Genomic DNA, 7,899 nt, shown 5'->3' with positions numbered 1-7,899 from the left:
ATGAGGAACCAAAGAAGTCAACTAGAGAATTGTTCCATCTGGCTCAACCAAGAAATCTTTAACAACCGGTAGGCATATTCCCTGTTATTCTTTCAGGGCATGATTTATACATGTTAAAAAAAAAAAAAACCTTCAAAAATAAAAAGAGTATTTAGCCTTGTGAATATTTTGAAATAAAGTTTCTTGAATTTCTGTGATAAACTCTTCAAGCAATTCAACTTTTTAACAGAGTCACTACTCAGAAGTCCCTTTAACATGGGTTCCGTCCCACGGTTACAAAGCGGCTCCCTCCTTTGCTGAGAGCCGCTGTGAGAGTGGCTCTTTGTTTCTTCCGGATTCCAAATCGCTCATTCAAAGTCATCCTTGTCTGTTTTCCAACACTATTTATATCAAGTTGCAGGGGGACACCTTTAGGGACTTTCTTTACATCAGATTGCTCCCGTTTTGCCAAGAATGAGGGTACAGCAGTACGAGTTAATCGTGGTTTCTGAGTTACTGGGCACTGCGCTGCTCCAGGGTTATCAATGGATAAAGTTAAAATTCCTCCGTTCGTGGTGGAAGTCTGCCATTGACGAGTTCTCTTTGCTCCTACATCATCTAGCAGCTGTTCTGTGTTCAACTGGGCTGAACCTTCAGGCCTCTTCTGAAAAGAAAAGTTGCCTGACGAGTGTCTTTCTGATGACTTAATTTATTTCCACTCCTGGTATAATTGGTTGGGATGTTGTTTTTTTCTATTTAGCTGGTTAGGTCTCTTAAGAACTGCAACTGGTTTTCTCTGCACTTCATTTTGTCTCAGAAGGTTTGCCTTCCTTTTTAACGCTGGGAAATATCTTTCTATATTCTTGTCACTTAGAGGCGGTTGATTCATAGGACTAATTCCTTTTCGAATTCCAGTTGTTTTCCTAGCTGCGAGGCCAGTGCTAACTCCATAAGGACGTCTCTTCCCAGGCATCATTCTTCCTCTACGGCTCAGATTATTCTTACCAAAACCAGAATTCTGTTGGATTCCCCGTCGTACTCTCATCCTGAATTGTCAGGCACCACTTTGCTGGAGTCTTCTATTTAGTCGTGGAAAATTCTGCTTCTTTCCTTCCTTTCGATTCAATTTGATGATATCGTCCAGAGACATATCAATTTTGTCGAGGTTTTCATTATTGCGGGGTTTCGGCGGCGGCGGCGACAGGATCGCCTTGGCTCCCCCTAACTGGGTACCAAACCGGTTCATGGCTGGAGACATCGCGCGGACTCAGTCAGTAGACAAGGCCAGAGACCGAGGCCTGCCACCTCCCACTTACGCTCACAGACCCCGTTTTGGATATATATATTTTTTTAACATAGTTTATTGATTTTTTACAGAGAGGAAGGGAGAGAGAGAGTTAGAAACATCGATCAGCTGCCTCCTGCACACCTCCTACTAGGGATGTGCCTGCAACCAAGGTACATGCCCTTGACCGGAATCCAACCTGGGACCTTTCAGTCCAGAGGCCGACACTCTATCCACTGAGCCAAACCGGTTTGGGCCTGTTTTGGATATTTTAATGAAATAAATTTAAAAAGTTAAAATTATAATTTCAATTGCTTAATTATGGTATATGAAAAAAGTCATTTAGTAAATATTGATATTGTATCTGCTATTTGGCTGGGTGTTCCTTTTAAACCTAAGCAATTTTAATTAATTCCCTAGGACTTTGTTGTTCAATATAGTAGCCACTCTCCACATTTGGTTAAATTAATTAACATTAAATTAAATTTTCAATCATTGGTCACACATAGTTCATTTCAAATGCTTAAATCACATCTGGTTAATCGCTACTGCTTTGGACAGCCACTAGCTGAACTCAGACTTTGCCTTGTGAATGGATTTGAACCTCCATCATTGCCAATGTTCTATTGGATGATACTGCTGTAGGGCTTTCTATTACCCGATTATCTGCTGATAATGCTAAACTTTTCTTTTCTAATAGGTGTAATTTTTCCTGATTCTCTTTTGTGTTCTATTACTTCGACCACAACTTTAGCAAAATTAAAGATGTTTATATAGAGAGTTTTTATTGGATTGACAATATTATATTCTCAGGCTTTTCCTTTACTCACCTTTTTTTGTAGATAAATAGGCATATGGACTTAAATATACTTTTGACAATAAATCTAAGAGCTAATGGCTGCCATTTAGTTAACCTTGTTACGTGTGCAGGGCACTTTTCTCTGCTTTTAAGTTATACTTCAGGTAGTTTAAATATCCTAATAATAACATTAGATATTAGGCCGTTTTAATTCGAGGAAAGTAAAGTTCAGAGAGACTTAGTAACATCTCCATGGTCACAACAGTAGTATCTGAAGAAGCAGGAATTTGAATTTAAATCTATTAACTCCAAATAGATTATTTTTATTGGTAAAAAGTATAGACACATATATTTATGCTTTTTTTCTTTTTTTATATTTATGCTTTTAAGATGGACTTGATAAATATCATTGTATAGTACAGTTTAATTGGAATATATTTAAAGGAAATATTCTTAATTTTTACTAGGGAATTAACAATAGAAAGGTTTTCAGATTAAAACACAAAAATAAAGTCCTTGGTTGTCTTGTAAAACACGGGTACTTTTGAAAACTGAGATTAAATTTTTCTATGTTAGAGACAGAGAATTTTTTAAGGGACTTGTGATTTTTGTCACTATCTGGGGAATATTGAGAAATAAAAATAAATATGTATGCATAAATCACTTTTTATTCCCTGAATCATATACCTGCTTGCTTTGTAATTGGGCAACTGTGATAATCAAAGCTTCTAATGCCAATAAAACTTTCCAGAAGCAAATGTTTTTGTGTTACATATTGATCATGTTTCTCATTATGCTGCCTTATTTAAAGTAAATATTTTCTCCCTCACTGTTTACATTAATGGCTTCCATAAATATCAACAACCATGAACTACTACTGTGTAAATGTCCTATGGGATAGTAAAGTAAATTTACACTAATATCTTATTTTGTTAATATAAAATACCTTTTACTTAAATTCACATGCATGAAAATCCTTGTTACCTTCAAAGTAAACCATATTAAAACTTATTTGTAAAATCGTCATATAGAACTTTCTCAGAGAAAATATGAAAACATTTTTGTCAATTCTGCCAAAAGAGAACTTTGCACTTTTACATTTAACAAAAATATGAGTAAACATATTTCTTTTAACAAATATTCTTACTGAATTGTAAAGAGAGAGAGGAAGAGAGAGGGGGGGAGAGAGAGAGAGAAACATCGATGTCAGAGTGAAACATCGATAAGCTGCCTCCTGCACACCCCTCACTGGGGATCCAGTCTGCAACCCTGGCATGTGCCCTGACTAGAAATCGAACCAGCAATTTTTTGGTGCATAGGATGGCACTCAATCAACTGAGCCACACTGGCCACGGCAATATGTTTCATTTTGAATGTTTCTATTTTTCTAATTTCAAATGCATATGAAGCTATACTCAATAGCATAGAGTTAATTGCTAATATCAGACACTGAACTTAGGAAATTTAATTTAATCATAAAAGTTACTTCTACACATATATAGAATTTTTCTTTCGCCCTCTCTATCCTGGGTAAAGCAGATGAAAGGGCCTGGGGAGAGATGTGGGTGAAACAGGAGTATGCACTAAGAAGTCCCGCTCCCATGACCTGCAAGCTTCAGAAAAGCAGAGGCCCTGTCTCCCCAGATTACAATTTTTATGAACATTAAATAACTGTTGAATGAATAAGTATGCAGATCAATAAATATTAGACTTCCTTCTGAGAAAATTTGCTAACTTAGGATGTGGATTTTGTTTGTTTATTAAATGCATGCATCTTGGAAATAGAAAAATAAATAAAAAGGAAAAACCTAAAGGTAGGTCCCATAGAGTCATTCTCCTATACTTCTTGAAACATCACACTAGGATGGGTGTTTTTATGTCTGTATCTCTCAAACATATTGATGTGAGGAAACTGGAGCTTAGAGAGCTTAAGCAGCTTACCAGATAACATCTGTAGTAAGCAGCAAGGCCAATATACAAAAACAAGTCTGACTGGCTTCAAAGCTCATGCTATTAAACTATCATATAAATGTCATCAGGGGATCAGATAGCCTCTCTTGAGGTCTCAAATCTATACATTAGTAATTAAGGGGATTTGATATAAGTTCTAATTTTTCTATTCATAGATTTCATAATTCTCAATAGTCATTTCAAAACTTTGTGGTGATTTACTTACTGAGAAAATAAGGAATTAGAGGTAATGATATCTAAAATCCAGGCTTGATCTAATGGATCATTAATCTGAAATGTACTAGCTTATTGTTACAATTGTAGTTTATTCCAATGGGAATATCTTTAGTTTAGAAATGTGCATATAGTAACTGTATAAAAATAACAACTATTGGCCTGACTGCACATTCTCATTATACCAAAAGAGATGCTGATTCATTGAGAAAGTTATCAGCTATCATAGCTCACCTGGGTATACAATGCAACATACACATTTGCTTGATGTTCATGACACAACCTTGAAAAAACAACAACTATTCTAGCTTAATGATCTTCTTTATGGTAATAGTTTTTCTGATACAGAACTTATTTTATATGTTTAAAATAAGACCATATCTTCTATTCGTTAAAACCTAATCTCTCAATGACACTGGCTAAGAATTGACGAATGGTCCGGTAGAGAATTATGTGGTATTTAACTTTTATAGAGAGATATGACATTTCAGGTTTAGGGTGAGTTATCACATGGTTGATATGTCAAGTTTCCCTGTGGGATATTCGGTATTGTAAGAAAGATAATGGAGCTAACACAGTGCATCTCGAGTTGTGCTGGAGTCTACCGGCTACTCTGGAGTTGCCACGTGAAAGGATTGGCATATGTCCAAACCACCTATTGGGCAAAATCTGAATTTCCCCACATCCTGATCCACTCCAGGTGCAAAGTCAGTGTCTACTGATAGCACAGACAACCATGCCACCCGATAACTAAGGAAACCATTAGATGGTCTTATCAATCAACACACTCTTGGGTGTTCCCAAAACGTGTGCTCAACCCAGTCAACATTAGTCAGAGTTAATTTCCTAATATTTAGGATTCACAACTTTCACAGGATAGTTGGTTTCTCTTGTATGCTGCGCATCCATTAGGCTCTTTATGAGAAGTTAATAAAAAAGAGAAAATGATGCCTGTGCACTTTAGGGTTATCTGTGCAAGTAGGAATCCATCTATTTGGAGAAGGATCATACTCAGGAGAGCCCTGGCACTAAACCAAGATAGCAGGCAATGGCCACTCCTCAGAAAGAAGATTGGATTCAGTATTTATTATTATTAGGTGCTCACCACCGCCAGCTAGAGGCAATCAAATTAAGGAATTATAAAATGCTCAAAAAAGAGCAAAGACTAGATGCTAAGTCTTGGCTATGATCCACAAATGATGCTAATTTCTCGCAGAAATTGGTTTAATAACACATAGAAATTGTCTCCTCTTTGTGAAGCAAAAATCTATGGCTCCCTAGGTTTTCAAGAAATCTTCAGAGAGGAGATTGTCCAGGAGGAGTTAGGCTATTGTCCAAATGGCCTCAACTCTCCCTTGAGTTTCAGTCCCCTTTATGACCGGCTCACTCTCTTCCCCACAGCCTGGCCGAGGCCAGATGCTGGAAGGGTGTGCATTCACCAAGCCCAATGTTAAGCTCAATTTAACTTAGCAGAGCTGAAACAGGCAGAATGTGCTAAATATAATTTCAATAAGAAATAGGAGAAAATAGAATTTAAATTAAGAAAATGGCATAAAACAATCCAGTTAATAAAAAACATGTTTTCTTTTTATACAACAGCTATCTCATATCATTTATTAACATTGAAACCAAGTACTGGGCTCCTTCTAATGATCCCAATTGCCTCTCAAAATGTGAGTCCAATGATAAGCAATAATGAGTTCTTTTGAGTAGAAGACGTTTATTTTTATATACAATTACTTAATGTAGCTTTGATTATAATTTTTTCATTGTTATGTCACGTATGTATTTTTATCTATCCGATCATTCTATGGATAAGCAGAGTAGCTAGAAGTCTAAGCAATAAACTGGAAAAATTATGTTAATCAAAAACATCTCTATCATTGGCTACTTAGAATGCCTAAAATTTCTCAACTTTTTATTTCACACACTGGAAAGTCTTCATAAAATAAAATACACCATTTGTTCTTGCTGAGATTTAGTGAGAAAAACATCCTACATAATAAAAGGCTGATATGCAAATTGACTGAACAGCAGAACGACCAGTCGCTGTGATGCACACTGACCACCAGGGGGCAGACACTCAATGCAGGAGCTGCCCCCTGGTGATCACTGCGCCTCCACAGGGAGAGCACTGCTCAGCCAGAGGCCAGGCTCATGGCTGCCAAGCGCAGAGGTGGTGGTGGGAGCCTTTCCCACATCCAAGGCAGTCGAACATCCCCTGAGGGGTCCTGGACTGCGAGAGGGCACAGGCTGGGCTGAGGGACACCCTCCCCCCCCCCCAAGTGCATGAATTTTGTGCACTGGGCCTCTAGTTAAATATAAGAAGTGAGATAAATTTGCAAGCCATTGGAAAACGCACTGTTTGTGTCAAATAAAAAAAAAGCCTCTCATTTCAATAGTAGCATGACCAAACCACACAGAAATAAATTTTAAAAATTCTTGAAACACTGAAAAATCAAGTAAATTCATTTGGTGGGAATTCATATTTCAAAATTAATTATGCAACTTCAGCAAAAAAGATACATGAATTGTTAGTAATTGCATGACAGCCAGTTCTAAGTTAATTATAGGTTCAGCATGAGTCAACAATGTGAAGGGATTCTAAGGAAGGTAATATGACCTCGGACTAAATAAATAATACCATTCTCAATTCAGGCAGAGTAGGGATCACCTCACTAAATTCTGCCTTGGACAGGCCACAAATGAATGTTTGATTTTGTAAGCCACATTATTAGCAGGTGAGAAGTGATAGGTATCACCCAGGGAACAGGAGCAATAGTCGTGAAAGTTCCAGAAACTCTTCATTGTTACAGAAGTGGACTCAGCAAGATTAGGTTTGAACCCCTGTTGTTTTTTGTGAATGTTGAGCAGGTTTGGGCAGGTCATTTTGCTCCTTTAAAACCCAGTTTCTTTACCTATAAAACTGGTATAATAAATACCATCCCCTTCCTGAGATCCTTGTGCAGGTCCAATAAGATCATTTATGTTGATGCATTGTGTAAGTTGTAATACGCTATGCAAATATATGAGATAAAGGTGATCTGGCTCTGAACACATAGTAACACAGTGTGTAAAGGGAGAAGCTTGTTGCTGATGATTTCATTAAGGTGAGAGGCAGGTGCAGAAGTAAAAGTGAGGCAGATTTGGCTCAATGTATGAAAGACCTAGTAATGACTGATATATGTTCACAACTTCACTAGTTGCCTCAAAAAGTAATAGGCTTCCTCTTTTAGGACAAATTCAGGGAGAAACTGGGTAAAAAACTGGAAGGGGCGGGTGTGAAAGAATTTACTGAATTGCGTATAAAGAACTTTCCTGGTGAAAGAGTATGCCAGTCTGGTGAGGTTTTGCTAGAATACCAAATCCCTCAGTTAAAGAGCATTGCACATTTAATACCAACGACAACACCAATAGAAACACTAGCACTTACTAACACCAATCATATTCCAGTGAGCCCAGACTATTTGTATAGTCCTATATGATTTTCAAAGCCAATATATACGTATTTTTCATGTAAAACATGGAGTGAGAGGGAAGGATTTCTGTTTAAGACCTATCTCTCCTACCCCCAATCAACACTAATAAAAGAGAAAAATGGTAATTGGCGTACGAGCTACCTTTTTCATTGGCTAATCAGGGCTATATGCAA

General features: G+C 37.3%; 1 pseudogene; it reads right to left on the bottom strand.

The window, feature by feature from the left end:
• Window positions 1–250: 250 nt before the first annotated feature.
• Window positions 251–1,225, bottom strand: LOC132236665 (UAP56-interacting factor-like; annotated as a pseudogene).
• Window positions 1,226–7,899: the final 6,674 nt, after the last annotated feature.

Source organism: Myotis daubentonii, chromosome 6, assembly GCF_963259705.1.
Source record: "Myotis daubentonii chromosome 6, mMyoDau2.1, whole genome shotgun sequence".
Lineage (NCBI taxonomy): Eukaryota > Metazoa > Chordata > Mammalia > Chiroptera > Vespertilionidae > Myotis > Myotis daubentonii.
The sequence above is the reverse complement of the archived record's forward strand: the minus strand, read 5'-3'. Positions and strand labels throughout refer to the sequence as shown.